At 41.1% G+C, this 11,208-nt stretch overlaps 2 pseudogenes; both read right to left on the bottom strand.

Annotated features, from left to right (window-relative positions):
- Positions 1–3,639: 3,639 nt before the first annotated feature.
- LOC148014994 (catalase pseudogene) lies at positions 3,640–4,011 on the bottom strand (annotated as a pseudogene).
- A 646-nt stretch (positions 4,012–4,657) lies between these two features.
- LOC148014993 (3-hydroxyisobutyryl-CoA hydrolase 1 pseudogene) lies at positions 4,658–9,319 on the bottom strand (annotated as a pseudogene).
- Between the last annotated feature and the right edge of the window lie 1,889 nt (positions 9,320–11,208).

Raw genomic sequence — 11,208 nt, 5'->3', positions numbered from 1 at the left:
GACAAAGACATGGAGCTGTAACATAAAGTAGTGAACTCTCATTGTTCTGTTCTACTAATTATTCCATAATGTCTACTAAAGTCTAATCACACATACTAAATAAGCACACTAGGTCACTAACTATAGTTGAGTCTCACCGACTCAGTTATTACAACACACATGTAGAGTGATAGCTAAGACGATAGTTGTCTAGATAAGGTCGGTTATGTCGATGATACTGATCATGAGCTTGATTCTCAACACTCCCCCTCAAGCTCAAGTTAGCTGTTGTACTCCAAGTACCTTCCTGAAATGCAAAAACTTCTCTTTAGCAAGTGATTTAGTAAAGATATATGCTACTTGGTCTTCTATCTTCACATAGAATAGATCAATCTTTCCAGAAAGTACCATCTCCCTGATAAAATGGTAATGAACTTCTATGTGTTTGGATCTAGCATGATAGATGGGGTTGCTAGCCAACATCACACTACTAAGATTGTCACTATGCAAGGTGACCTTCTTCTCTAATTGTATACCCGAGCCATGTAGCAATTTCATAAGCCAAACTGCTTCACATGCCGCTAAGGTTGTACCCCTATATTTTGCCTCTATAGTACTAAAGCAACGATCGACTGCTTATTACTACTCCAATTGATCATACTACTACCTAGGCTAAAAGCATAACCACTAGTTGACCTCCTCTCATAGAGACAACGAACCCAATCAGCATCTGTATGATCTGTCAAGTCGAATGATTTTCTATGCTCATAAAAAATTCCATAATCAGCAGTACCCTTCACGTACTACATAATCCTCATGACTGCATCTAAGTGTGCTTATGAGGTTTCTAGTTAATCAGCCCCAATACATAACTCAAGTTAGGACCGGTAATAGTAAGGTAAATTAGGCTACCCACCATTTGTCTATACATAGTGACATTATCAATCTCAATCCCAACATTAACTGCAAGTTTGACATTCTGATCCAACGGTGTTTCCATGGCTTTAGGCTCCATCATGCCATATTTCAGCAACATGTCATAAGCATACTATTTTTGTAATAGCCATATACCTTGAGGTGTAGACACAACCTCAATCCCAATAAAGTAGTTTAGCTCACCAAGATCCTTGACTTTGAATTCAGTATGCACATGCAATCCCATGATCATCATCTCCAGTGATGATCAAATCATCGACATAAACCACCACAAAAACATAACCATGCTATGTCTTCTTTGTAAACAAGCTCTAATCTACATGACCTATCTAAAAACCCTTCGTCGTCTTAAGTACCAGCACTCCTAGGTGCAGTAGGAGCACTAGAAGGAATAGTAGGCACAGTCGAAGCAAACTGCTCTTTCAATTTTCCCAACAATTCTGCTTTAATTGACTCCAGTGTCAAATCCGTTATGCCTTTGATTATGTCATCAAGAGAGGAAGGAACCAACGAAGTGGATGGTTTTGGAGAAGAAGGAGCCGGCATCAGTCTTGGAACAGGAGGAACAGGAGGAGTACAAATAGTAGGCACTGCATAGGCCAAGTAAGTGGCTGAGGAAGAGAAGAAATAACAGGGGGTAGAAGTAGGCATAGGAGCAGAAGATTGCAACGGTGTCATGGATCCATTTCGTAGGCGGGTCTTCCATATCCTCCTCTTGGTCAAAGTCGAGACTGCATACTGGGCATCTTGCCAATCCGTTTTAAGACCCATAGGCTTCGTGCAATCCTCAAGAAGATCTCCTAATTCTTCCTGAAGAGCAGGATCTATAGCCTGCAAGAAAAGCTCAACTTTCTCAACATCCAATGCTCTTTGTTCAATAGCATCAAGCTGACTATACCTCTCTTCAAATTCTTGTAACAATTCTGAAGCAGCTAGACTTTTGTTTGTAGACCTTTGTTTGGCATGTAGACCCACTCTCGAAATGATCGCCGTGTAGCCATCCCAAAGTCCTCAAGAAAATACTCCTCTTTCAGGGCCTTCTTAAAATCTTGCCAATGCGAATTTTGAAGGAAAAGATCAGACACTTTTGCCCTCAAGGCAGGTGTGACAAGGCGAAGGAAATATTTACTCATAAGTCCTGTTGGTACTCCAAAAAATCCCATCTTGATCTCATACGTCTTCAAATAAGCCAAAACATTACGACCATCAAATAGCTTCTTTTCATTCTCAACTGCTTCAATTGCCTTAGTCGCACTGATTGCATTCTCTTGCTCCGAATATAGTTGCTTTTGCTGAGACAACTGTTGTTGATGCAACTGCTACTGCTGCTGCATATAGAATTGTGTCCGCCGATTTTGAAGCTGCATATACATAGACATATTCTGCAAAATCTGCTTTAAATCATCCGTAGAAGTACTTGAAGCAGAAGTCAATGATGGAGCTGAAGTAGAGGACAAAGCAGGAATCGTAGAAGAGGCTGAAATGGATGCTGAAGTATCTCCCATCCTGAAATTTAAATGCGACGCTTTCACGTCGGGTTCACCAAAGATGTCGAAGGATTTTTGAAAGCAAAGTCACGACCACAGAGGACCTTGACTAATTTCAGGATAGAAGATCAATCATATGAATAAGCAAGATGAGAGAATTTGTGAGCAGTAATAGATCTGCCAAGCTCCCAACTACAAGGTCTTCACCAATCCTTTTGGGTTCTTCCTCTAGTAATACGTAAAGAGCTACTGCCTCTACAAGCGTAGCACCTTCCTCCCCATTAGTATTAGCAACATTTCAAGCGCATGGCATGTTTTCGCCCTGTTAAACTAGTACATTTCACTGTAAATCGCAAAGAGACATCTTGGACATGTGATTATGGGGAGAATCTTCCATGGAAAAGTCGGTTAATCCTTCAGATCTCATGACAACATTACAATACGAATGGATTATGGCATCCACACATGGCTCTTGTAAGTTTCGCAAAGCTGATTAATACTGGACGTCACAAACTCCAACATACATGAGAATGCGGGAAGTAGTTGGCCTTCCAGCCTTCTTGAAGAGGTTTAGTACTAAATGTTAATCTGAGAAACATATGTAGGTGTTAGATGCGATCCAATACAGAACTCTAATTCGCATGACATTGCATGGTCAAGTGAGCAATTGCATCAAGGATATTATACTCTCCTCTGCTGGCTACTCTGTGGTGATATTCCTCGTAAAATAGGCTGGCAAGAAAAGGGAATGACTGGCAAATCCAATTTACAAGAATCTCTTCCACACCATTGTATTGGATCAACTCCAGGTCTATGGTGATCCCCTCTCCCATATCAAAAACCTCTGAATCTTGCATGATAAACTCTGATCACCTCTGACACTGCATTTGCTTCTGAATAGCTTCCCGAATCTTGCATGATGATGAGTCCAGATCAATGTAGTACCTTGATTGACACTGCTATTCAGACTGAACAACCTCCATAATCCTTCTAGCCTCCCCTATGCTGACCAGCCTATGGAGGACTCTAATGTGAGATCTGGAGTAGTAAACTTGTAGTCAGGAAGTACTGTTCACTCAGCTGCAATGGCCCTTTCCACCTTTTGCAAAATGATATAGATTGCCCAAGTCAATACACTAGTTCCAGATCTGTAGCAGCAGGTCTGAATAAGTGACCCCTTTTTCACTGTGTCAGGAACATCGGAAAGTTATTGCCAACCATGTCAAAGTTTCCTTCTCTAGTGTAGAATTTCACAGCAAAACTGCATCTTAGGACTGCCCCGCTCATGAATCACAGTTGAAAACCTCACAATTAATGGTGTCTGCACACCAGGAGCACGTAGGAAATCTACACATGTGAGGTGTGAAATATCATGAGTCACTTCGAAGAAGCCCTTTGCGCTGGCACCTCTAGCATGGACAACACGTTCACGAATCCTCTCACGGTCAAACTGAGCAAGCTTTTCAACCAGGTAATAGTCCTCCAGAAGAATAGGACCTTTGGCACCGACAGTCAAGGATGAATTTTTGTTCCATACTGGAGCACTGGAGTTTGTGGTGAACAAGGGGGAGTTGTAAGCACTGGACGAGCGGAACTTGTAGGGGTCCATGGTGACAATGCTATGACAGATTGGAATATCACACACTGGCAGCTAGAGATTGAACTCATCAAGCTGGTTATGAAGTTCGAGCATAGTCTGCTGAATCTCGCGTTCACCTCTAGAATGTGAATCATAGCGCTTGGTACCAACATCATCAATCTCATCAATGAAAACTATTGATGGGGAAAGGTCATCGGCAACTCTAAAAAGATCTCTGACCAGCTTTGGTCCATCTCCAAGGTAATTCTGTATAAGTTCACTACCAACAACACATAGGAATGTAGCTGACGTAGAATTTGCAACAACCTTCATGCGTCTCTCTCTCAATGACCTCCATCATCCTGATTCTGTGCATATTGCTTTCATATCAGCTCCCCATTCTGCTTTTCTATTTTCTGCTTTTTTCTTCCCCCTTTCGAGCTTCCTTTCACCCGATACAAAAGTAGGTCCCCCTTTGCTTTCTGATCCTTGTCCCCTAATATGGCCCTTACACCCTCATAAAAATCACTAGAGAGTTTTCGATTCAAACATTGCACTGTCAATCTGTAGTCTTGCCTGAGACACTCACGTAGGATTTTTTGTCGACCATTCCGAATCGAGTGTAAGGTTATTTTGAGGCTCAAAGGTGATGATGCCTTTTTTAGGTTCTCTAAGGTTATGTTGCACCATTCAAGCAAGCACCAGTCAAACCTACATACTCTCCTAAGTAACTAGGTAAGCATGAAAGAAAATACGAGGCTCCAATGTCTGGGTGTAGCCCAAGTGTAGTCTCTGGCATAGAAAAGACAATATTTTCAGTTGCGATCCGAAGAGGCCCATGTATAGATATACATGCCCCTCCACCCATGACTATCCCATCAACTATAGCTACATGAGGTTTTGTGTATGTTCCTAGCATGTAATTAAGATTGTATTCAGTGTGGAAGAACTCTTTCCCTAACTTGTACTGCCCTTCAATGCCAATATGGTAAGTCCTTGCAACATCACCACCTACACAGAAAGCTCTTCCAAACCCCTTTATTATGATTAAAGACACATCATCATCATTCTGCTATCACTTGTAAATCTCCTCTAGGAAGCCTACCATCCAATAAGAAAGTGCATTTAGTTAGCATGGCCTATTCAATGTAACCACCTTTGTACGGTCATAGTTTCTCACAATGATCTCTTCTTTCGACTATGTATCTGTAGCTACGAACGGACAGTGGATGCACGCCTTGCACACACACACACACACACACACACACACACACACACACACACACACACACACACACACACACACACACACACACACACACACACACACACACACACACACACACACACACACACACACACACACACACACACACACACACACACACACACACACACACACATCTTTTTGGTGGATTCCACACCTCGGATGTGCAACAGTACGACAACAGAATGGAGTTTATGAGAGGGGTGGGGGTGGTGGGATAGGTGGGAATGGGGAGGGGAGGGAGGGGGAGGAGGGACGAGGAGGACAAGTTGACAACAAGACGTCGGCTTGGGAGGGGGCACGACAAATGGAGGCTATAGGAAAGTGACCAACAAAGGTTGCTAAGGATGGAGGAGGGAGAGGAACAAGAAAAGTTGGGAATAATAGGTAAGAGAAGGAGGAGGGAGAGGAAGAAGAAGAAAAAGAAGAAAAAGAAGGGGAGAAGGAGAAGGAGAAGGAGAAGGAGAAGGAGAAGGAGAAGGAGAAGGAGAAGGAGGAGGAAGGGGAGAAGAAGAAGGAGAAGGAAGGCTATAGAGAGGAGGAGAGAGAGGAAGAAGAAGAAGAGAGGGGAGAAGAGAGAGAGAATGAATGGATGGGTGGGTTTTTTTAAAAATAAATAATCTCCTGGTTGTTTTTTTGTTTTCTTTCTCTTTTAAGGATGAACCACAGGCGACTCCGCGTCCCACAAATGAGTTTGGGATGGGGTAAACTTTTTGGAATTTATGGGATCAAAAAGGAGCGAATGGAACACGAGTGGGTCGACATGACACGTTGGACACACTGGCCCATGTCACGAGACGAAAATCCGATGTGTTCACATGGCACATGAGGAAGCCCATAGACATAAAACCATAGAAATTTTAAATGGGGATCAATCGGATGTTGAATGATGAAGTAAAAGAAAAGAAAAATGAACAAGGCGACTAGGGAAGTAGGATGGACAACTCAATTGATGCTTTTAATGGGAAATAGAGACACTCACATGGAAAAATACCAAAAATTATGTATGAAATTACAATAAAAAATTAATTAAAAAAATTATTTGCCAAAATAAAAGGCAACAAGAAGGAAAGATGTAAAGTTTGACAAGCTACACAAGTTAAGCAAGATAGAACACAAGTTTGATGAGAAATAAGGGTGTTCACATGAGAAAATAGTAAAAATATTTAAGAAAATACAAACAAACACACAAAAGTTAATAACGACCAATCCCTGCATCAACAAGACAAGTGGTAAAAAGGAAAAAAATCCAAAGAAGGGGAGAATCGGGACTATAAGGTCAAACTATGATTCGAGAGTGCAAATGGCATGTTCACATGAAAATACATCCAATATACATAAAATCCTTCAAACTTTAATAACTTATGAATCAAGGCTCGGAATAGAGGATGCTAAAAGGGAAAAATATCCAACTCAAAGGGGCAAATAGGGTTATAAGGGTAGATTTCAATTTCATAAGGACAGAGAACGTACCCATGAAAATACATCCAAAGAGCGTTAAGTTGGTAAAATTTGAATAATGGAAGAATTGTAAGCCGAAATAGGGGACTATTTAAAAAGAAAATGTCTAGTTTGAAGGGATAAATGGAAATGGACCATTAAAGGCCAGTTTCAATGAAGCAACGATGCATTCACATGAAAAAATGAGAAAAAGATAAAAATAGCCAAATGGGAAAGAGAAGATCGCGGGTACAGGGTAAAATAGGACGAGTGGGTAGGGAAGGGATCCTAGTAAGAATAGAAAATACGTTGCACTTTTTAAAGATCATGTAGTGGCATTTTCATAAGTATATGGAGAATAGATGCACAAGAACACATCCCCACACTTAAAACCTTTTAACGGATCAATTTTGCAGACATGTAGGGACCTAAGACATTGAAAAACAACTAAACCCTCACGTCCCCATACTCAACACATGATATACACATGTAAACACAAGAGATACAATTAGAAACACTTGGCCCATTTAGTTGATGATCGACGTGGATAGTCGTTGATGTGCTAAGTGTCGAAGTCCCCTGGAAGAGGTACAATGGATCACCACAACACACTTTAATCATGAGAGGAACCATACAACATTACCCAGGGAGGCATCATTGTTGATAAATACTTACTTAGTTATCAATGACAAAGAATACAACGCTCAACTCAACAACCACTCATCTTAGAAAGATAGAGCAGTCTTGCATCCCATTGCTCACGTCACATAGAGAAGAATAGTTAAGGGAACCCATATCTCACACCAGGTTTAGAGATTGATAAGAGTGATAGCTCAAAGGGAGTATGCCAATGCGCATATTTGATGATGCATCTATGCATCCCAACCCATCTGGCATAGGTGTAAGAAGTCCAAGGAGTCTTGTAGTGTAGTGTACAGAACAGAGTGACCTGTCTTGATGTGGTGACAAAGAACCTTCCCATGTCTGCATAGGAAAACATGAACACACTTGATCACTAGTTATTGTAATGTCTCTCAATCCTCACCTCCCAACTAATCGAGACAAAGATTGCTTACACTTAGCCCCTCCTCTCTCACACACTCTATTTGTTTTAATATAGGAGGGAAACTCAACCCTTCAAAGCCCTCATACTATTAATTTTCAAATTGGCTGGATTGCATTTTGGTTTTCTTCTTACACATGGCCATTACTTTTTAGTATGTGCATTTAGATTAGGGTGCAAACACATACCCTATAGGTATTTTTTTTCATGCATGACAAATCACATTTAATTTATAAAATAAACCCATTGATCATATTTTCCACACACATCTATGCTCAACATAATAGTAAAATAAAATAAAATGAACCAATTGCTCACATTCTATGCATTTCATATGCCAAACACACACATTATAATTTGTAATAAAATGAACCAACCGTCGCTTATGCACACATTAGCCAAAAAGTGCTCCATGTGTACGATAATTTTTAAGAATGAATTTTCATTTAGAGACCCTAAGAGTTGGGATCACAGTCATCGGCTGTGTTTAATGCTCTAATCGATTTCATAAAGATTGTAATGGACAATTAAGAAACCATAGTTTCTTTTTCTAAGGTTTATCACCTACTAAAATTTCACCCATTGATAATTATTATGTTTTAAATCCATCAAAAATTAAAGCTAAATCTTCTCGTTTCTCACTAACCACTAATTCAATAAACACACTATGTGGGAGTATGGGTGACACAATCTCTTAGTCCATCATTGTCGATATGATCGATTTTGTCTTTCTTCAGTATTGTCCATGTATTGTGGTTTATCTGATTTTTAATATTGGTGGAAGCTATGCTAGATCACCAACAAGTACAATACAATTTGCTCCACTCCTCAAAACTGGAACTAGCACTGCAGGTTCAGTGGCCTGGGTTGCTCCATCAATTACACACGCGTGAAATGAGCAATCTGTCAAAACATTATCTCCGGCTCCAATACAAGTGGCAGCTATAACATCTGCCCTATCAAGTACATCCGTCACATCCCTCGAGACGTTGGTACCAGCTGATATCCAATCCTACCTTTCTGATTCAGAGTGCCCAAGGAGACGTTTTCAGATTGTGTAGCTTAGGACATAAATGATTGTTCTTCTTCCCCCATTCGAGCTTCCTTTCCGCCAATCCTCCACACATAGATGCACGTATGTGAGTACCACAGAGATTATGTTTCAAGATTTCCCTTCGAATCTGATTAGTGTGTACCGGGTGTAAACAATGTCAAAGTTTCCCAAAAATTTTGTGTCTGCTTGGAGCACCAATCAGTGCTGTACAGTAAAACAGAGATTTCAGTAACAACACATGTATAGTTGTCCTTGTATCGGAGCGTGGAAAAAGACAGATGGATGCTGATGCCCCTCAAGCCCACATGGCTGCCAACCCTGCCCAATTGCCCTACTTGACTGCAGCTTCAACTTGCAGTTAACCTACACAGCCAGGCTCACACTTGGCCAGCCAGGTTAAACTCATAGTTCTCACCAAAGGCATTAATCATCGTGTTCCAAGTCACCACATCTCAAGAAGGCAGCTTGTTAAACACTTGCCACCCTTCTGTGATGACTGAGCCACACTTACCATACATGTCCACCAATATACTACCCACAAATATATCACTTTCAAATCCTAATTTTCTGACCTCCATGTGTATATCTCACCCAGTTTGTAAGGAGCGTGTGGTGCCACAAGTTCTCAAGCAGAGTACAAGGGTTGCAGCATCTGCAGTTAGACCTTCCAGCTGCATCTGTCTGAAATAGCTCAATACTTCTTCATCCAACCCATAATTAGCATATCCTGAAATGAGTGCAGCCCATGAGACTGCATCTTGAGCTACCAATCTATCAAAAAATTCATGTGCTTCTGCAAGCATGCCACATTTAGCGTACATGTCAACCAGAGCATTACAAATAAGTTCCTCTTGCACCAAACCCCTCTCCACTATACTACCCACAGAACAAAAATGCAAACACAATGACTAAGTATGTACAAAGTAACAAATGTCACACACACAACTTTTTGGTGGATTCCACACATCGGATGCGCAACAGTACGACATCCACACCCTCTGATCCTGCGCATCCTCCAGATGGGCCAACTACCCATGATCATTATCGTCAAGATCCACGAATAGATTAATCTCTTCATTGTCTATTTCGGGTATATCAGTAAGATTATCTGTCATATCATCTGTCTCTTCTACTGGAGTTTTTGTTCGTTGCCCTTCTCTTGCAAATTCTTCCAATGCATAATCCTTATCATCTCTTTTCTTGAAAATCTTCATTCTTTTCCTGCAATGGGCACTCTAACCATTGTCCCATCCAATTCTGTTAGCTCATATGTTGCATTATCAAAGACATGTCTAACTATGTACGGCCCAAACCATCTTTTCATCATCTTCCAAAGTGCAGTATGCTGATTTTCAAGGCTGCTATCAAAGACTAATACCCAGTCTCCCTCTTCTATTGCTCTAGGCCGCAAGCGATGCTTGCTGTCAAACTTGCCCTTATTTCTTAGTCTAGCAATCTTCAACCTGTCAATAGCTAGCTGAATATCCTCTAGTTTTCTCTCCAACTGCTAGATTCGAAGAGCTAAGAGCTCCTCTCTCGTCAAATCCTCCTGGGAAGGTAAAACTGACCAAGTCAAAGCACAAATCTCAGTCATCGGCATAACCGATTTCTAACCATACATCAACTCTGCGGGCATATATCCTGTGGTAACACTGTGAGTCGTACGATCAGCCCACAAAGAAAATGGTAGAAGTCTCGGCCGTTCTCCAATCCGTCCTCTGCATGCTTTGGCTAATGCTTTCACTATCGGCGGATGCCCTCTTTCACTCTTTCCATTTTCCTTTGGATTACATGCTGTGGTTAGAGCCAACTTGATTCCTAGTTGAGAGAAAAACTCCCTAGCTTCATCTGCATCCAATTCACCACGATCTGCAGTGATCTTACCTACATAGCCATACCTGTAGAAAATTTCTTCCAACAAGAACTTACACACTGCACTAGTGGTCTTCGTTCTCAAAGGTCTACCCTCAACATGATTCGTAAGATCCTCTATAGCCAAAACAATATACCTCATCTGCCATAGACCCATAGGCATAGTAACCAAGTCAACTACCCACTTATAATGAATGCATAGCGGATAAGTCGGATGAACCTCATCTCGATGATGCACTACATAATACATCTGACAGTCTCTGCAAGTCTCTACAAAGTGAGAAACATATCTGTACATGCCTTTCCACCAATATTTTTCCTTGATTTTCTCATAAGTAGCCCACACTCCTCTATGACTAGCCCAAGGACTCTCATGAAACTCTTTCATCACCTGTAATAACTGGGTCTCTTTATCGCAAACAATCCGCAAGGGTAATCCACCTCTTTTCTTTAGGTGCTTCCAAAGAAATTTGTCCTTGAGGAAATAACAATAGGCTTTTCTTCTGATCTTCTTGAACTCTTTATCTATCC

Source organism: Lygodium microphyllum, chromosome 24, assembly GCF_053477565.2.
Source record: "Lygodium microphyllum isolate KBCC chromosome 24, Lygodium_microphyllum_v1.1.10, whole genome shotgun sequence".
NCBI lineage: Eukaryota > Viridiplantae > Streptophyta > Polypodiopsida > Schizaeales > Lygodiaceae > Lygodium > Lygodium microphyllum.
This window is presented reverse-complemented; position numbering and strand designations above follow the sequence as displayed.